The 20,404-nt window shown below is 32.4% G+C and overlaps 1 protein-coding gene across 1 annotated transcript in view; it reads right to left on the bottom strand.

Moving 5' to 3' along the window:
- Nucleotides 1-3,646: 3,646 nt before the first annotated feature.
- LOC117121240 (forkhead box protein O3-like) overlaps nucleotides 3,647-20,404 on the bottom strand; it is a 43,346-nt gene continuing 26,588 nt past the window's right edge. The window contains exon 3 of the mRNA XM_033266405.1: nucleotides 3,647-6,925. The gene's annotated coding sequence lies outside the window, so the exon portion shown is untranslated. The remainder of the gene's footprint in view (nucleotides 6,926-20,404) is intronic.

Genomic DNA, 20,404 nt, shown 5'->3' with positions numbered 1-20,404 from the left:
GGCCCTGGTTATTTTTGGGCGTGTAGAACACACACACACACACACACACAAAAATCAGCGGGGGAATGACCCAAACCACCTAGGGTAGTGTTAGCTCGAATGGCCCCACTTTCGGACATTGTCTCTGGATCCGCCCCTGTAGAAATAAGGTTGGTGCGCCCAGGGAACAGTGACATTTCACTGATTCCCTGGTGCACCCACATATTATACCTTTGAAAATATAAAAATCCTGAATTATCTAATATGCGGTTCGCTGCCTGTGACCGCGTACGCCGCGCACCAGGTGCCCGAATACTAAATTTTAGGGACTGAATTTTACTTTGTAAATTTTAAGTTTCAAATATCAAGATCATATAAATTTAGGCCTACTCATCATCATAATCTGCATCGACACATCGTCCTCAAATCGTAATCATTATTATTCAAATTACAGTATTACAATTTGTCATCTACATAGCATAAACAGTGCGTTTGTGAGACACCACGAGTGCTTTTGTGGGACGTATTCCTGGCTCTGCTACCGGTACTGATTTATTATTAGTACCATATGGTGTCACCAACTCTTACAGTAAATGAAAAATCAAATACTAATAATAAATTAAGGTAATGATGATTATTCCATAGGATTTCAATAATTATAATAGTTGGCATCACTGCTAATATTTGGAGTCGCCTGGCCGAATCCACCAGCAGTGGGCCTAAATAGCAGCCGACGAGTAAGCCTCGCTACACTTCAATTTTCACTTTCCAACGTGTATTAATTGATATAGTTTTATCACAGGAAACTCATTGAGTTCATGATTCACTTAGGAAACTGCTAGTAATCGTTGTTACTGCATATGGGCACAGGTTTAACGTTGTAAAAATTTTTAACTTCGTGATTATCATGTTTTTCTCTCTTTTTTTGAATGCAGGGCAAAGCAAGCCTATATTTTTTCATTCGGTGACGATTCCAATTGGATTTATCTCCTCTCAAAACAATCAGGTAAAATATCCAAATGAGATTACGCACTTCTAACAGCCAATCATGTCTCTCCTTCGCAACACGTAGAATTTATAGTAGTAGCCCAAATTAAGGGAAACAAAATAGGCGAACACTATGTAACTATTTCTCATCGATAACTGATATCAGGCGCAGATCCAGTCGAGGGGCATGGGGGAACGTGCCCCTCCGTTTTGCCACTAACTATTTAAAAATTACAATGCATATCAATGTTTATGTGCTCTATTTTCTCTATGCTCTAACTCATCTATTCTGAAACTGCTGTCTCCCCCTCCCCCCTCCATCCCACCCCGTTTGAAAAATTCTGGATCCGCTCCTAGCTATACTGCGTTGATTACCGTATCAGATACCGTGAAATGACCGACATACTACAATTATAGTATGGGAATGTACCGTGACGCGGGTTCGTTACCAAAATTGGCACGCACAACGAAACCAAGGATTGTGCTGCCCCGCGTGTTCATACGATCAATCAATCATTCGCGGTTTTTTGCGGAGTGGTATGTTACTGCATCCGGTTATTGATGAACCTTGAAATTAAAGCGTCTAGGTAGTTTTATTAGCAGTTCAATAACCAATGCACTACATCTACGTCTTTATTTCCTTCTCCGTTAAAATGTACACTCATTGCAAATGTGTCATATTGCGTACATTGAATTTAACACAATAATAGTATAACAGTTTCAAGCTTTATCTTATGGACTTGTGAATTGTTACACTAGACTAGATTCTTTTGCATTACCAATTTCCTTCAAATGATTTTTCCCATATCAAAACACTAATTTGATATTCAATTACACCATATCCGTATCCACTTCCAGAACAAACTTAATACAGTATGACCTTTTCAATCCACTGATTCCCAGTCTAATTAATTTGTCTTCCTCTGTCGTGATTTTCATTGTTGTACAGTATATTCTGATCAAAGATAGTAGGCCTATATAGGTTTAAAAACAAAAAACAAAAAAACAAATATCGTTTCACCTTGTACTTACGTTTGATATGGCTTATATATTAATTTATTTGTAGCCGGCCATTCTACATACGTTTTCATCTTAGGACTCGTCCAACTCACTGTATGAAAATATGATAAATGTATGTTTGTTTGATGGATTCGATGTACGTATGCGCCATGTCGCATGCCTATACCACCGACGACAAACGAACCAGCAGGACTCACAACTGGAGTTTTTATTTCCCACGATATTAACACAGAATAAAATGTAATATTGTACCACACCTATGGTTATCTATTCGTTTGTATAAATCCTTGGCCCTGTCGGTTATATTTGTTTGAATTTGTCCGAATTTGTCCACCAACTTTGCAATGAAATGCCTCAACAACATACCATAAATGTTGATTGATTATTATTCGGGTATTACTGTAAGTAATTTCATGTCTTCTCTAAAGAAACATTTCACGTCACACAATTTACATTCGATTGATCCTTACAATATCTCTTACATCATATCAACTCATCGGCAGTGTTACGAAGTTACAACAATATTATGTCTACGTGATTCCAGAAGGCTTGTAAAAAACCTGACGAACATCAGCAAATCGCGCAAATTGCTATAATCTCTTTGGGATTCTCATCTACTACCTGCACACACACTCGGACTGATTAAAAGGCAATCGGCAATATATCTTCATGAAGCACGATGTTCGGGTAATTTAGAGGGTAATTTTAGTTCAATCCGCGAATCTTTGTCACGTTATAATATCTCATTAACGCTTGAGTTTTCCCGTGCGCTGTCGCGAGGCAACCAATCTCTGCTCTGTACCACGCGTCACTAAGCAATCAACACAACGCTACACACGTCAGTATTTATTTTTTAATCATTATTCATCGACAAAACCTGGCTATTGAAACGTAGCCTACAGAGCGAGAACATGGTTATGACGTCACACGTAGCATTCAAATTAAAATACCATGGCAACCGACGTCCATTCGTTGACTTTTTGCAGACAGATACTCACTTCTTTTCTAAATATTCTTTCTTAGTTCATCTACAACTACAGGAAAAGGCATATTCGACCTTCACGCATTTTTTAGTATCTTTTTTTAATCTAAAAAGCACATGTACAGGAAAAAACCCCATTGACAATGAAGGGGTTAATTGGTATTAACATAATAATCACATTATGGATAACGTAAAACTGAAGACTTGATTTCCCATTTGATTCTACTCCAAAATCATTAAAGTAATAAGAATATTCTCTCTAAACTAATTATTTACAAAACAATGCATTTTAAATGTGCAAAGTTAATGAGTCTGCCTAATTAGACAGTAAACTGGAGAAAAGGGATATGATTAACATGCGAGGTCTTTATCTGATCCAACACAGCAATGCAATCTATCTATAATACAATGAATAGTAAGTTTAAAAAAAAAAAAAAAAAAAGAATAGTAAGTTTTTAAAAAAAAAAAAAAAAAAAAAACGAGGATTAAAATACAGTAGTAATGAGACTAAAGAAGGTAATAATTATTAATAATAAAGATAATAAGATAATAAATAATAATTACCAGTAAAATGATAATGGGATGATTAAAAAATAAAATAACAAATGTATAAAAAATAATACACAATAAAAATATTAAGCGCAGACTACACAATTTAAAGAAGTATACAAACCACAAAAAAAAAAAAAAAAAAAAAAACACGGGGTGGGGGGGTTAATTTTACTTTTCCGCATATCAATATTCTTTCCGCACGCATCCTAATAAACCTTGTTTTAACTAAAATATGACAAGAAGTCTTTAAATGAATTACTTAATCATAAATATATTCAGTGATTTAATTAGCAAAAAAAAATTATGTATTATGAATGGAATAACATTATTAAAAGTAGAAATAAAAGAGAAATCTAGAAAATTATGTAGGACAAAGGAATACTTAAACAGTTAAAAAAAAAAAAAAATTCTCCAGGAAGTTGTTAGTCATTAAAATACTAAAAATAAATTATACATCACACATCAACAGTGAATAACTCTATGATGAGAATATACGCTGCAATGTTTAATAAGTAGGAGCAAACGGCATGATTCACTCGAACTTTCCGTGTTTTAGTTTTCAATGCATAAACAAATATACATTTCTCCCTTCTTTAGTCAACACAAAAAAAAAAATAAATGAATAAAAAAAGATAAAAAATCTTCTAAAAGATAGACTGCTAAAGACTAATATACCTGAATATATATACTGTATATATAATTATATAAAATAAAACAGAGCAACTTTATCTTATTCTCACCACTGTATTTATGACTAATTGACCTGATTTTTAAGCTCACATGCACCATGGAGGTATTTATACCTCCATGCATGCATGATTCAACAGCCCTGTACTGATCAATTACTACCTAATATTTAATTATTATTTCAGTGTTTTTGAAAATCTGTGTAAAAGATTTTCAATGAAAAAGAATATTTTCTTATTTCTCAGTGTGTCTGTTCCAGCATCACATCTTTGAGAATGAGACTCGTGGAAGAGATGAATATAATGTTTCTTATAATATCATTTCATCAAGCTAATAATTTTAATCTAAAAACATTTCAAAAATTTACATCAAAATTCGTAACGATTTCATTAAAAACAAAAATTTGCATTCTTTTTTTCATAGGAAATAAAAAAAACCACAAAATCAAAAGATTATTGTACAAACCACTGCTTTGCTAAATGTTCATTCTGATGAAAAATACTATTATATAATACATTTATTATATAATACATTTTATTATATAATATATTTACTATATAATACATTTATTCTATAATACAATCATTTTCTCAAAAATTTATAACAGAGGGGTAAGATAACTGGAATGATGAGCCAATCGGCTCTTTTGCATTCATGTAGATCTGCATCAACACAAACACTGGTTTCTATATTTGAAATGTTCATGCATGCAATCTACATGTGAGCATTTTTCATGCATGCATTCTACATGTGTGCAATAGTTCCAGAAGTCATATCTCAGCCTATAGTATCATCTCTTCCATTTGATTTACACTTAGATACAAGTTAAAAAAATACAGACTTGACTTTTTCCCATTTCTAATCAGAATCTTATAAACTATTCTCTGGCAAAATAAACTGCATGTTTTTGATACAAATGTTCTTATAAAATTTAAAGGCGTCAAGCAGTCCGTTTCGATTCAATTACAGTATATATATTTAACAATCTACATGCTTTCTACATGTATTAAAAGTATTTGTTTAATCATACACCATGACCTATGATGAGGGCGCTGTCTCAAGTACACAGTACATTGATCAATAATCTCATCTATCATTAATATAATGTCTTTATTTTATACACAGCAGAGTATCCATATAAAGCTTTTCAGAAATAATAATTCTTGAACTATTGTAGCAAGAAATTTTAAGACACATATGACCCTTTCCCCAAAATGAACCTTGTTGCTCCAGAAACTAACCATAATTTTCCACAATCATTTTATACATAATATTCACTTGAAAAACATTATTTTGAAATTTATTTGGTATTGATAACATTGTTGAGCATGTGTATCGCTGGTACCGCAAGAGTCCTCCGAATGCGAAATGCAAGTTGGACACACTACGATTTCTAGGCTAGCTCACGTCACATCAAGTTTAAGTGTATTCTTTTTCTCTTATTCCTTTACACCAATGTGCATTGTTTACGTCTTATAAAACCACATGACCACTACTAGTTCTTGGTTGCTGACTGTGCCTACTGGAAACCCAGCTCAGGACCAATGAGCTTCAATACAAGCCAGTGGATCCTATTGAGGAGAGAAATGACACTTGAGGGCTCCAGCCAAGAACTCAACATGCTGTGCAACATGGCTCATTTTGTTGTGGATGGTCAAATTTGACTAGTAACACGTTATATTTTCATTGCGGATTTTTTGGGCTCAGTACGGACTCTAAATGTATGCATTTTCTTTTAGTTTTAAGGCGTATGCGGATTTTATAAGTCCGCAATGACGATATAACATGTTTAGTACGACAACTCAAATATGGATTTAGAACCATTGACCATTTGTACTATAGTTTTAGGGTAAACACGACCCTTGATCTAATTCAAGACTACTGAAATGCTACCTATTGAAATTATTAGTAATTATTTGCTGAATAATTAGACAATATTTATCTACCCATTAACTTCTCTGTTAACTCATATATTATATTTACAATCACAAAGGAATAGTATACAAATCAATGTTCAACTAAATAGAAATAATAATAATAATTACAGAACAAAAACAATAAATTTTATGTACAAAGTACTCAGATAAAAGGAAGAAATTAACTATTAATGCATGTTTAACAATTAATGCATGTTTTAAAAAATCAATTAATGCATGTTTAACAATTAATGCATGTTTAAAAAAATACTTATGAAAATCAGATTTTCAATTCACGCATATTGATTTAGTCTTAAGAAAATATATGTCACAATTTTTCTATTTTTTTTATATTGTCTGAAATTACTGTTTCAGCTTCCTTATATCCACAGCATTATGATCACTGGCACGTATTTTACAGACAAGACACTCAGAGGCACAGTACAGTACTCTGCCACTATAGACTGGAGATGGTTGCTTTGATTTCTCTGTACAAAAAGTTAGTAAACAATTTATGTTTTCCATGGAAGCAGCAGCCAGGAAGTTTTTTCAGTGAATCGCTGTTCGTTGACGAGCCGGTACTTTGACTCGATATCCATCCAAATGCATTTAGTGACATCTTTCAGTGTGTGAGAGCATGCCGAGCGAATTGTATTTTTAGTGTAGAACACATGGTGAACTCAGGCTGTCTTCATCAACACGTCTCCATACTGGTGCTGACCTAAGATGTCTTTCACACACCAACACTCTGCATCTTGAACTCCTTCATATTAACTAGCAAATGAATTAATACTTTATTGACCTGTAAGAACAAAAACAACATATTTAAAAGAAAAAAAACCAATTTTTTTAAAGGAGGAATTTTTATTTTACAATTTACATTTATTTGTATGCTCATTGTTGAAATTACACTCAAATTCACGTAATTAAAATTATCTGAGCTAGTGTTTTTTTTTACAAGACTTGATCTAAAAAATCGTGCAGTCAGTGTAATAATGGTCCGTGGGGAACGGTTAGTTTCCTGATGTCCCATGGTAGCAATTTATCAGTGGGCGTAAATGACTACAAAGGCAAGTATTTCACTTTGTTCATGTAAGATAAGAGAAACTGGGTTTCTCCTTTCCAGGAAACCATCACTGCTTAAGCTACAGGAAGCTGGCTGGCTCAATGGCTGGCTGTCATCTCTCCGGTCCCATGCACTAGCCTAAAGTACACCTGGATCTCATTAAAACCACACACTTTGTATGCAGTTAAAATGCATTCAGGCGTCTTAGCACAATTAGTATACAACATGATATCATTTGTATTGTTTCTTGAAGACGTCAATTTTAATAAGGAGAGATGAAAGTGAAAGGACTTAAGGGAGAACAAGGGTGCTTGGACAAATGGTGACATCGGTAAAGGGGCATGGGTATAAAGGTCAAGGGGCATGGGGATAAAGGTCAAGGAGAGAGAGGCAGACCACAAAGCATGTACAGAAAGTACTAAACTCAAGAATATATTAATCACAAGAAAAAATAAAAAAAATACTGCAAAAAAATCATAAATGCTTGTCATCTAAGCCCAATTTAATTGAAAATCTCTCGGGAAATTATTTCCACTATAAAAAATGATGACTAATACACTAGAAGCTCAGAGCACAAGATGCATGGATGGAATTTCTGAAAGGAAGCAAAGATATTACAATATTCAATAGTTAACAATCTCCCATATTTGCAATATTATATTCAGAAATTTTAATGATTAACATGCTAGTCTAACAAACAGTTTTAATCACCTTATTTAAAACAAATTAAATAACTCCTACTGGACAACTTGTGATGACGAAAGTCTGGTAGAAATTATTTCTTTTTTATATAGTAAGTATGATTAAATCTTACAGTACAAATGTTTATATTGTATTACACTTTTAAAATCAGATAAAGGACTTAATGGAAGTTTTTGTTTGCTAAAAATATTGAATCCTTGATTGCTTAGTCAATAAATATGATACTTTTAGGCTTGGCTTGAGGAAGACACTATTTACATTTGCATAGTGGTATGAGCCTGTAATAAGCCACCTTCTGAGTAGGATTGGCACTGTTGACTGGTAACTTGTGATTCATTGTTTGTTACCCACACTTGCAGTTGGCCCAGGGCCAGTGATAAAGTGTTTCATGAGGATGTTAAAGTGTTATTTTTAGTTGTGGACATTTTAATTAACATTTTTTTTTTGCAGATCATGAAGAAAGAAGATTCAGACTTTTATGCCTGTCACTAAACCAAGCATTAAGTATCTACCCTGAACTTTAAGTGCCTATCCTGAACTAATGTTAGCAGAAAAATTAATGTTAGCGGAAAAATTAAGTATAACGGGAAAAGGACTTTGGCATCTGCAATGATACACTACAGATATACCTTCCAATAAAAGGAAATGACAGAATTGTGGTTGCTTAGAAATTCCAATGATATAAATATGAACGCCATTCTGTTTCCTGTCTTTTTACACCGGTAGTTAATCATACCTTATGGAGGTATTCATCTTCAACATTAAATTCATCTTCCATACTTGTAAATCAAATCTGACATCAAGCAAACTGCTATAGTAGTTCTAAAAAGCTTAGTTGAAGTTTAAATGAAGTAAAATAAACTTTAGATACACTGTATTATTAGTTTTACCAATTTAATTGTGGTTTTGAGCAACAGCACTAATTTCTGTGTAAGTTGTTATACTCTCATTATCATTTCAGTCCAATATATATATTTTTTTAAAGATGTATTGCCCCATGCTAAATACCAAAAAAAATCATCAAAATATTTTTTGAAATTAACTTTTTTTGAAGCAACATAAAAGCAACTTGAACATAGCAATTAATGTATTAAAAAAATGTCTACATATCAGTTTACAGCGAAAAATGATGGAAACACTTCCAGTTACTGGAAGTGTCTTATTACTTTTATTAAATTTTTCTGGTTTAAAAATCACACATTTTTTAAAATTCAATAATTTCTATGCACAAGTTAATAATTTGTATGTTATTGCAAAATGAGCAAGTTGATTTCAAAATTAAATTTTATTATTTTTTGACATTAACAAGGGACAATACATCTTTAATAATAATAGCAAATATAAATAAGTGGCTTAGAAACAACAAATGGCATAAATAATGTCTTTTTTTTTTTTTACGAAAAACATGTTTTAGAATCATGAGATAATCTGGATTTAGTCTCTAGTAACAATATTGCATTTCCAAAGCACGATGATGTTGGAGGAGTCTATGTGGGGTTATTAAAGGGCAATTTAAGTCATACAGTCAAGATACCACAGTAATCTGTATTCAGTCAACAAGGAGGCTTACAATGCATTAGTTAGCAAGTTTTATTCATATTGAACTTATAAAGATATGACGCAGTCGGCACTCAGACCACTGCACCGTATCATGATGGTTCAATTTTTTATTCAATCTTTGTTATGAAAGCATGAGACAGAAAGGCTAGCAATCACGGCCCTAAATGGCTGTGTCGTACTGTTTTCATTGAGAATAATCAGACCAATATCAAACCACTTGACCTATAAGCCAACTTAATAAAATGCAAGTTTTGCCCTTTAAGTGGGTGGGGTCCATTTTGACAATCTCGATGTCACATTTGAATCCCAGTAGATAATAGGTGACAAATATTAAAACATATAAAAGATTCAGTTTAGAAGATGCCTACAATGCCGTACATCTAGTCTAAAACATCATTATTTTAAAAATTACTGAATTTCTAACCTTTTTTCCAAAACCAATGTGGTCTTAGAACGGCGAATAAACAAAAACATTCCTTTATAGAAGTTGCAGATTGCATTGCTGTTGGTTGGGTGTTGAAATATATAACAAATAAAAAATAGCATTCAAACTTTTGTATCCCCCAACTCATTCATTTGAATGCAATTCATAATACCTAGATCATTTATATAATTATTAAGTGTACACATGATAATACCTGAATTAATTAGTTTCGCATCGATATGAGAGTTCATACACCACTTGAATTTCGTTAATATCTTTCCTATGAAATCAATATGAATTGATTTCATTTAAGAAATTTAACAAACTGAAAGTACATTTCACATATGGGTTCAATGCTATTGACTACCTCAGCAGAGGAAGTAGGCTTGAGGTCATCGCCCTTTTAAGTAAAGAAAAAAAAACCTATGGATTATGGATTGTCGCAGAAAGGAAATGAAGTCCAACCCTAGGTTCGCCCTTTGCAGAATGATTATGGAACTAGTGAAGCGTAGCAAATTTCGACAACTATTATCTTTCTTTATAACGGAGGAATGATATGTTAATCATAAACGTGTGACCGTACAACATTAATTATTTCTGCTGCAATATCATAATTTTTTCTGTATTATATACTCGAATAAAATTTATTGAAAGTGAAAATTAACGTACAGTAGTTTTATGCGGAAATTATATAGTAAATCAATAATATTAGAAAACAAATTTTCTAGAGTCAAGAATTTATTTGACTTTACACGTAAAGGTCAGAACTTAATACTATGCAAAAAAAATTTGACCCAAAGTTTAAATTTTGAACTAAATCAATATTAGACATTGGTGTTACCAAGGAAGTATAAACCTTGATCTTACTGTATTAAAATGCATCATGTCTTGCAATCCATTATAACATTGAACTGCCCTTAAATAAATATAAGGACCTGCAAACTGATGGAACATTTATTTAAATTTTTAATAACTTTATAAATATGAAGATAAATTTAGATCATATTACATAAAATATACCTGCAAGTTTACAGTAACAATTCAAATATTTATTTTAGCTTAGCGCAGCATCTTTAAGAGAAATCTAACTCTTGTATAAAATTGTTAAACCAAATTCCAACGTACGTACAAGAATAGTGTAGGAAAATTGATCTTGAAACTGAGTGAGCTAGCCAATCATTAAATCTCTCAGAGTCTTGGGAGTAGTTAATCTATCATTAAAATCCATTACTGCGCATATAATGCAGGAGTATACTGCACTTACTGCTCTTCAAGATGCCATATAACAAGCCATCGTACAGACTCTTCAGCAGTACAATATTCCTACATTCGCAATATTCTGTACTATCTCAGATACTGTACTGTTCAGTCATCAATATATGCGTTGCTAAATACTACATTAAAATATTTACCAGTTTAATCCTAATTTAAACAATAAAATAAGATTTTAGACAATTTATTAACTCTTCTTGACATAAAGAAATGTTTATTTACCCAAAGCAAGCAATTGTAATCTGTCAAACATAAAATTGTAGGCCAACTGACTTTGCTTTACAATGAAAAATAACCATATATTAATATAGAGAATATTGAATTCTACCTTAATAATAATAATAACTGGATTTATATAGCGCTTTACAGTTCATCTCAAAGAGCTTAAATATATTTTAAAAAATAAAAATTCTAGAACATGTGACACATAGATAAAGATCTAAAATTGCAATTGAGAAATCTGGGGTTCGACTCTGAAGCATATCACTTGTTGTTTATCATACTGTCTCCACCCAGGAACATAGTTGGGAGCCTGTTTTAAAGTCAATATGATAATTGCAAGCTTTAACATTATGGTATATTGTGTAGTAGTACTAAAATGAAGGAATCCCCTACAGAGTTGAGTATGTGTTCAGAGGGTATGCGATCCATGACTATGTTAATAAAGTGAAGCGCATACACTTGGTTTTATGTGCGATATAAAAATTACTTTATTATTCATGCCAAACAGAGTGATACAAATTTCAACATTAACAAAAATATGGTTAATATCAAACACAGACGAACAGATCACTCAACAGTCGATGTTTACTTAGTAAAGTACAGTACCGTAATTTACACATGTACTGTATCCAGCCTCTCACATTACACCCCTAATAGAATACTTTTAATCAAAACATTTCTAATTTCTTCCTTTTATTTTTTTTATTATTACCTTCACAAACAATTTTAAGCTACAACTCTGGAAAAAATATTTTAAAGATTTTTATACCCTATAAAATTTTGTTGTAAATCATATTATTTATTTAAAAAAAAAAAAATTAAATTGACTGACAACCAAATTAAAATCTATTGTGAGCCTAACGAAATAGTTTTACATAGTATACAAAGGCTTGATTGTTGCATACAAGGAATGCAAAGAGCGTCAGCAAGTTTGCAAAAACATGCTTTCAAAAAGCATTGAAAAAGGAGTGAAGTTGCGTTATTCATACTTTTCATGCATGATCTGGCTTGAGACCAGGACCTCTATTGTTGTTGCTTAAATAGTTCAAGTCTGGAGCAATACAGGTAAAATTGGGACAGTTGGTAGGCCTAAACCTCATGCTTTCCAGAGCTCTGTAATGGTGAAATTTCTGTGCAGCAAATGGTCAATTTAATTCCTTTTTGAATTGTAATACAGTGAGTTATAAACTAATCAGTGTATGAAACTGCGGACTGTTATCAAAATGTTCACACCAAGTTTTTAAATACAACTGAAGTTGACCCATATTGAAGGATATTTTATCACTGCTGGTTGTAACTTTCATGTTTATGGTTATTTCATTTCATTTATTTCGTCAAACAGAAAACAAAACATACATATAATTTATAAATAATAAAACAATTTTATATCTAATGTCTTAATTTCAAATATTGACCTTTTTATTCAATGCTTTTATTGATGTACGTAACAGTTTTATAGATGCCCATTTGTTACTTCAAATTGTTTAATTTATATTGATCATAATAAATGAATTCAAGATAAAAACATTAAATGTATTTCAAACACAATATAAATAATGTTTTATGTAGAGATCATAGTTTGAAATGTTATAATAAACAATTGAATTTTCAATTATTACAAAAATAAAAAAATATAATATTAAAATTTAGAATGTTTCAGTGGCTCAAAAACACATTATACAAGTGAATTCCAATATCAATAATTTTAGAATGTTTCAGTGGCTCAAAAACACATTATACAAGTGAATTCCAATATCAATAATAATAATTTATTGATTGTTAAATCAATCAACCAAATTATAATGTAAAATGTAATGACTTGTTCGTAATAATTACATGCTCACATTTTCCATGACCTTATCAGAAACAAAGGGGTTAGATTTATCAAGTTACACACGCTGCTCTACCATTAAACTACTTGCGGCTCATGTGAATTAAGCCTTTGCAATGTATACAGAATTTGTCTAGCCATGTTCACATTTAGTTGCAAATTTACAGATTTGCCACTTAATACACTAAAATGTGAACCGTATCAGGTTGTACAAGATGATAATGAAACATCTATCAAATGCAATTAATTATTTTTAACCTGGAAAACATTATACAAACTAAGAAAAAAAACCAAAAAACAGGATGTTCTATTCATACAATAAGAATCTTACAGTTCAACAGGCCAAGAGGAAATTATACTGTACTTGCACAGTTAAAAATGGAACTGGGAAATATTTCTACTTTGTGGCGCCCTTTAAACTTTTCATACCACTTGACAGCGAACATGTTAGAAGGACTCAAGCCAACTGGTTCGAATATGGCCTACACTACATCCCACCACAATTTATGTTAACAGTCAATTAACTTACAAGGTACACAAACCTTAAGCTACAGTATTTTCCATCTGCACTCCTACAGAACCTACTTTTAGTCCTACAGAAATAAACAAACCAATTCAACCAATTTAAAAACCATACTGTAGAGGCCATTGTAAAATAGAGTTTCTGCAGGCATTTTCAACTTTTAATTGTGCATTATGTATTGACTTATCGAATCTTAATGAAAATTGTATACACATACTGGTAGACAATATCAATAATCACATTAAAATATGAATACGGAGAGGTAGTTAAGAGCAAGTTAAATGATTATTCTATTTATGCAAATTCAAGATTATCTGCTTATTACTTTTAACATTTATTATTCACATAAATAATATAGTTCTGAGCAACTGATTTCGCTGCAAGTGCTCGTTCATGTTGTCAGACATGTGATCTTGCACTGGGCAGGTGGGAATGATGGTTTGAGCAAGTGGTCTCTTTGGGGAGTTCATTTATCAAGGAATTCTCTTTAACACTATGCAGATGTGACAGAAACATTCAATATTATGTATTAGCCTAGGCAGAAAAATATTCATTCATGACCTATCTGTAACAATTATATTCTTATTTTTCAAACTTCAAATATATGTAAGATTTTTTTAAATGAAAAATTGTAAATTGCAATAGGCTACTTAGAGCCAGCAATATGATGAATGTTGGTACAAATAGAAAACACCAACAGATGTTAAAGGCTTATCTATTTTAATGGATTAAAATTCACAAATGCTGAATCTATATTTCATAATTCTCATCTAACCTGCTTTTTTTATTCATAGTGCAACTGACTCATAGGAGGGATTTACGTCCAAGTCAAGTGCATTGAATTATCATCCTTGAGCAACACACCAGTTTTTAATGTTTTTATATTGATTGTTCTTTTAAGCATTAAGCATTAATTGTTTCTTTATAGAAACATTTTAAAGAGACTTGTGTTAAGGTTCCAACAATGCACTTTATTAGAGTTAACCACTATTATTAATATTTTTTTTAATGTGTTATTGATGCAAATTCAATTACTGATCACGAATATAAGGTTTGTTTTATGTTTTGTACTTGCTTTTGATATGATTGTCTACAAAGTCAACCAATAATACTATAAATCACGCAATTTAATGCAATGTATTACATTTCAACCTAATGTATTATTTATGAATGGATAGTATCCATGGTAGGTTAAGAATGTAACCTACTTTGAGTCCTGGATTAAAATCCCTTAAAACTACTGTATACCTAACTAGTAGAAAAAGAGATGCTAAAACCCAAGTAACACAAAAGACAAAATGATTACAAAAGTAAAAAAATATGACTCAAGTACACAAGCCCTGCAAAACTTAAACTGGAATAAACTTGAAGACCAATTGTATCGAAATGAGGCTATGACATTGTATAAGATATTCCATAATGAAGTACCTCCATACTTAAACACATTATTTACCCCTAAGGAAGAAAAATACCATGCAAGATCTAATGATGTCTTGTGTTAAGCGAAGTTTTTCGCATCGTGGTGCCAAATTATGGAATAGTCTTGAAAGTGTAGTTCAAAATGCAACAAATGTTTATTCATTTAAACAGTTATTACCCAGTGGTGTAAGTTTTTTAATTTGTTTATGTTTACTTATAAAAATTGTTTAATTAATGGTGTTAATCTTTTTAGTATTTTATCAATATCACGGCCTTGTAGAAGAACACCTTCGGTTATTATTATTATTATTATTATTATTATTATTATTATTTAATGTCACACAGGGTACCCCTAAATGATATGATAAGTCAATCGTGACGTCATCACTGCAACTCCCAATGTAATTTTTTTCAGGCATTAAATCTAAACTTCGTAAAATAATTTTCCTATACAGTAGTGTACTATGCGGAGCTCTACTAATTGCTTAATATATTCCCACTGAAATCTAGGTTGCTAATAACATTTGGTATAATAAGTGATATGCAGTGATTTTTCCGACGCCACAATACAAGTTCTGCCACGAGCATTGGCTTCGCTTCTGCGATGCATGTTTTCGTATAAGATATAACTAGAGATACTAATAATCTTCAGAACTGTTCAAAATATCAAATTTTATTTGATAAAAACATGTGACATGTCTAAATATGGTTATGATCACATCACATCACATGACCATTATAGGCCTACTGTGAAAAACAGTTTTTAACATGAATACAATGCAGTAGGATAGCTTGCTCTTCAATGTGTTCTGCTTTTGTGAATTAAGTAGGATACTCTCAGGGACTTGAACCACCTCCAAAAATTTATCATTGCTATCATAATATCCTTAAGGCCTAAATAAAGGCTGGGCCATAAATGAAGGCTTGGTCAACCAAACTGTTCTTCTTATATGCCCTAACACAAATTTTGGGTATTAAACTTTGGATGATTTGTTAGTCTACATAATCTAATTGTGTTCAGATTCATACATTAAGAGACATAACTTTCATAATATAAAAATACAATAAAATATATAAACAATGGCAGAAATAATAATTTGAGTGTTTAATCAGGTAACAATAATAATCAGTGACAAAAGTTATGGGAAAAATTGTCAATGTCTTTAATTTGTTTATATAAATTAATTTTGTTCAAATGTATTTTTAAACAACCGTGGTTCCATAATCATGCTGCACTCTAGCCAACACTTCACATTCAGGGAGCAATGCATCCAGGTGAGTTACAGTAGGAATTCCAAGAATCTAGGGTACAAGTCATGCAGGCAGCAAGGTGTCAATGTCACCAAGTATCTTGATAACTTGGAATTAGCAAACCTCAAAAAACTTAACCTCGTACAGTACATGTGTTTTCTACATACATGAAAACCTGCCGATCGGTTAGCGTGAGCCCTGACTGAACTCTGCAGAAAATTCACATCGAACTTCGCATCGCGATGTAAAACAAAATGTCGGAAAACTTTTCTTTGACGCATGCGCATTTGCATAAGTGTCTACACACATACGCACACACATACTACACACAATAAAAAACAAAAGAAATGTGACAGAGTGATTACAATAGTTCCTATTGCATTACATGCATAGGAACTAAAAAGGGTTTTTTTAAAGCCATTTTAATCGATTTTTTTCTTCCCAGTAAAAACAGGCACATTGATAAATATACAATGACAATAAATACAGTGCACAACAGGTAACCATTGAGAGACATCTATCAACAGAAACACATTAATGGCAATTGCAAAAAGATTGACTGGTCACGGATGGTTTAATTCCAAATGACCAATGTGAACCAACAGGTAACCACTGACAGGCAGCTATTAACAGATACCAATCAATATTTATATCACCATGACTGCGCCCTTACTTCTACTTTGGACAATAGTTAATAAATAATTCAGAATTTTTATGGGCGTGTTTCTACTGATACACACGAAATAATCGATTTTTTAAAACCGCTTTTTTAATAAATGTCCATACAGACGAGGATACGATGTGCGGCGAGAAACCGAATGCTTTCGGCTATGCCCATCGACACAATGAACCAGGACGACGGTAGGCCCAGAAGAGGGAGAGGGCTAGGCTAGGCCTAGGTCAATATCTCCCCACAACATTATTACAAAATGAGTAATTTCATCCCTCCAAATGTTTGTTGACGTTTTAGCTTGCAGGCCTAGGACATGAACAAAAGGACTAATCATTTTGAAAGTTCCCACGTGATATGATCTAGCTTTACCGTGGTTTGACCTGGAGGTCACATTTCACCTGATAATCGCTTTTTGTGTTGCAGCTTTCCATTGCGTGTTTTTAATTAATTTTTTAAATCACGTTTTTTGAATTGGGTCTGTTTCTAATGCGAGAAAAAAAGCAATTTTTTGAAAAAGCGATTTTTAATTGACTTTTTCTTTCCAGTAGAAACAGGCCCTATCTGTCAATAATGGTATAATTCTGACTGGTTAGCACCGATGGATAGATTATAACATCTATCCCATGTTAACCAACAGGTTATGCATTGATAGACTTCTACTAACACCTAGTCTGTCATAATGACTAGGTCCAGACAATGATGAGTAACAGTGATGGTTACCAGTCGCTGTCAGTGGTCACATGTTAAATGTTGATATAATGACCATACACTGACTGATCACCACTGATGGACAACATCAACAAATGTCCATACACCTATCAATCATTTGTCAACAATCACCATAACAACCTTTACCTGTCAAGATTACATTTGGTACCTACTAATGGACACCTATCAACAGCTATCAATCAGTTGGCATGGTTACTTGTTCTGCAATACTTGTACAGAAAGGTATCATCAACTGACAGGCCTACACATATCCTCACTGATTGCTGAAGGATTCCTAGTATCAACTCACTCATTCATCAATCCAGGGCATTCAATGACATGGCACCTAGGGCCCATTTGAGTGAGTGAAATATCTGTGTAAGCACTGTATAATTTCATGGAGGTTAGATTCCCCTTGAAAGTAATCTTGGAGAAAACCATCTGCTATTTCGACCACCAAATAATCTGGCTAGATCCCTGTAGGTATCCTAGCATTCTCCTTGGATTGTATGCTTTGAAATTTAAGTGATCCTTCATAAACCTTAGCAGGCCCTAACGTCGCAGCGTAGTTTGCAGGTCGAAGACCATCATGCACCCCTAACCATGTCGTAGATGTGCAGGGGCCTAGGCCTAACATTTGTCGAAAAATCTCAATGTCTGCGGCCAGTATCCTTTACAGCATTAGCAAACCATTAAGGCAAAATTCTTAAGTTTAATTTCCAATCAATTTGGTATAGTTTACTGGGAATTATGATGATCTTTACAGCAATAAACAAGGGACGGCTGCAATAGAAACCTCCATATAAAACACTGCTGTGTCAGTGGATTGTTGATGCCCATCACTAAATTCCTCTACTGATTTTGTGTAATTAAAATACATCATTTGATGCTAGGTGATTAGGCCTATAAAAGCAAATGTAAAGACAATGTTTGAACTAAAAGAGTTACATTTCATGTTTTCATTGCCCATTGTATACCTTAGCATCCTTAGTAAATATGAACTGCATGTTTGAAAGTTGATGTTGTGAATAAACTCTAAACAATTTAACAAAGATATTGCTTCCTTTGTCAATTAATTGCATATCTATTACAATCATGAACAGATAAAAGGGTGGTGATACTCATGTCTTGTTTAGTTCCCCTACCCACTTGTTGCCATATTTGTGGACATATTTTCCTCTGTGTATGTGATGTCACACACATTACCACCCAAATGTCACACACGTTACCATACATTGTCAGATAAAGTAATACATAAAAAATTCCTTGTAGGAGATCAATCCTATTGATTGCTATTTTCTACCTTTAGAACTGTAATGCATGTGTGCTAAAGATATAAAGATTATAGCTTTTTAAAATTCACATTTGTAAGATAAAACTCAATTTTGAAAAACATGCTTCTGTGCGAGAAACTTTCACTTTATAGATTTTGACATATACTATTCATATATACAGTTTAAATAAATATACCTGTAAGACTTTACGAATGGGAAGAGGTGCATTCCACAACTTAACATTTTTGGTCACACACGTGACAAAGAATGGCCCATTTATATAGTTTAATAATAATGTACATTATATTATATAGCCTAATAATTAGTATACAAACAACGTAATATATAGTTTGCTAAGGTTTTATTATTTTCCATGTATTATATGGCTGCATATATCAGGATTGTAGTAACATCATACTGATAATATAAAATTAAATTTTAAGGGTTAGGGGCCTATATTCCTCACTATCTGTGATTGAAAATCTAATTATTATTTTATATTACAACATTTAGCTGATAACATAAGGCTAGGGAGCACTAAAGAGAACACTTGATATAATAGTCAATTTATTTCCTTGTGTATTGTCAATGAGTCAAGGTAGTGACCTCCTCTGAGGTCAAGGTTTGACCTATGCAAGTGGAGTAAACTTTGGAATGAGCATTGTATGGTAACAGAGACACATGCAGTGAGTCACAGATAAGGAATGGTAAGGATTGGCAGCGAGTTTACGTTGCAAACACATACATTCCCTTCACAAGCGCCATTATTCATCTGTAATTTAAACTTAATCTTTACTAATTAAATTAGTTACCAATCTGTATGCTTGTTATATTTACTTCAATATTTATTCTATGTTTATTTTATCCTCTTCCTATAAAAGTTTGTATGCTAAAGATGAGTAGGTGTTAACAAATACTACAGCAAAAGCCAACTAAATATAAGAGTCTCTCAAAACGCTACAAGACATACAGAAATGATTAGCAAATAACATCATTAAAATATACTTTTGTTTTATATAAGAACACATTTTTTAAGAACACTGAGGCTGAAATCGCTTAAAAATTAAGAACAAATTAAGAACAAATTGAGGCAGAGGTAAAATGTCAAATGAGAAGTAGAAAAACCAACAAACCTTATCTCTACCTTGTGTTCAGTAGGTTTGACTATGTAAATACCCTTCGACAGTATCATATTTCTGTACAATAATAATTTTCTATTTTTGAAAAGCATGTAAAATTAGAAGAAAATATAAGTACATTTTAAGCCTGAAATCGGAAAAAAATAAGAACACCGAGCCTTTGCAAAATTTTACTGGTTCTTATAAAAAAAAAAAAAGAAGTGTAACACAACATCTA

This window comes from Anneissia japonica, unplaced genomic scaffold (assembly GCF_011630105.1).
Source record: "Anneissia japonica isolate Jap-2015-1 unplaced genomic scaffold, ASM1163010v1 scaffold287957_len1322810_cov207, whole genome shotgun sequence".
Classification (NCBI taxonomy): Eukaryota; Metazoa; Echinodermata; class Crinoidea; order Comatulida; family Comatulidae; genus Anneissia; species Anneissia japonica.
The sequence above is the reverse complement of the archived record's forward strand: the minus strand, read 5'-3'. Positions and strand labels throughout refer to the sequence as shown.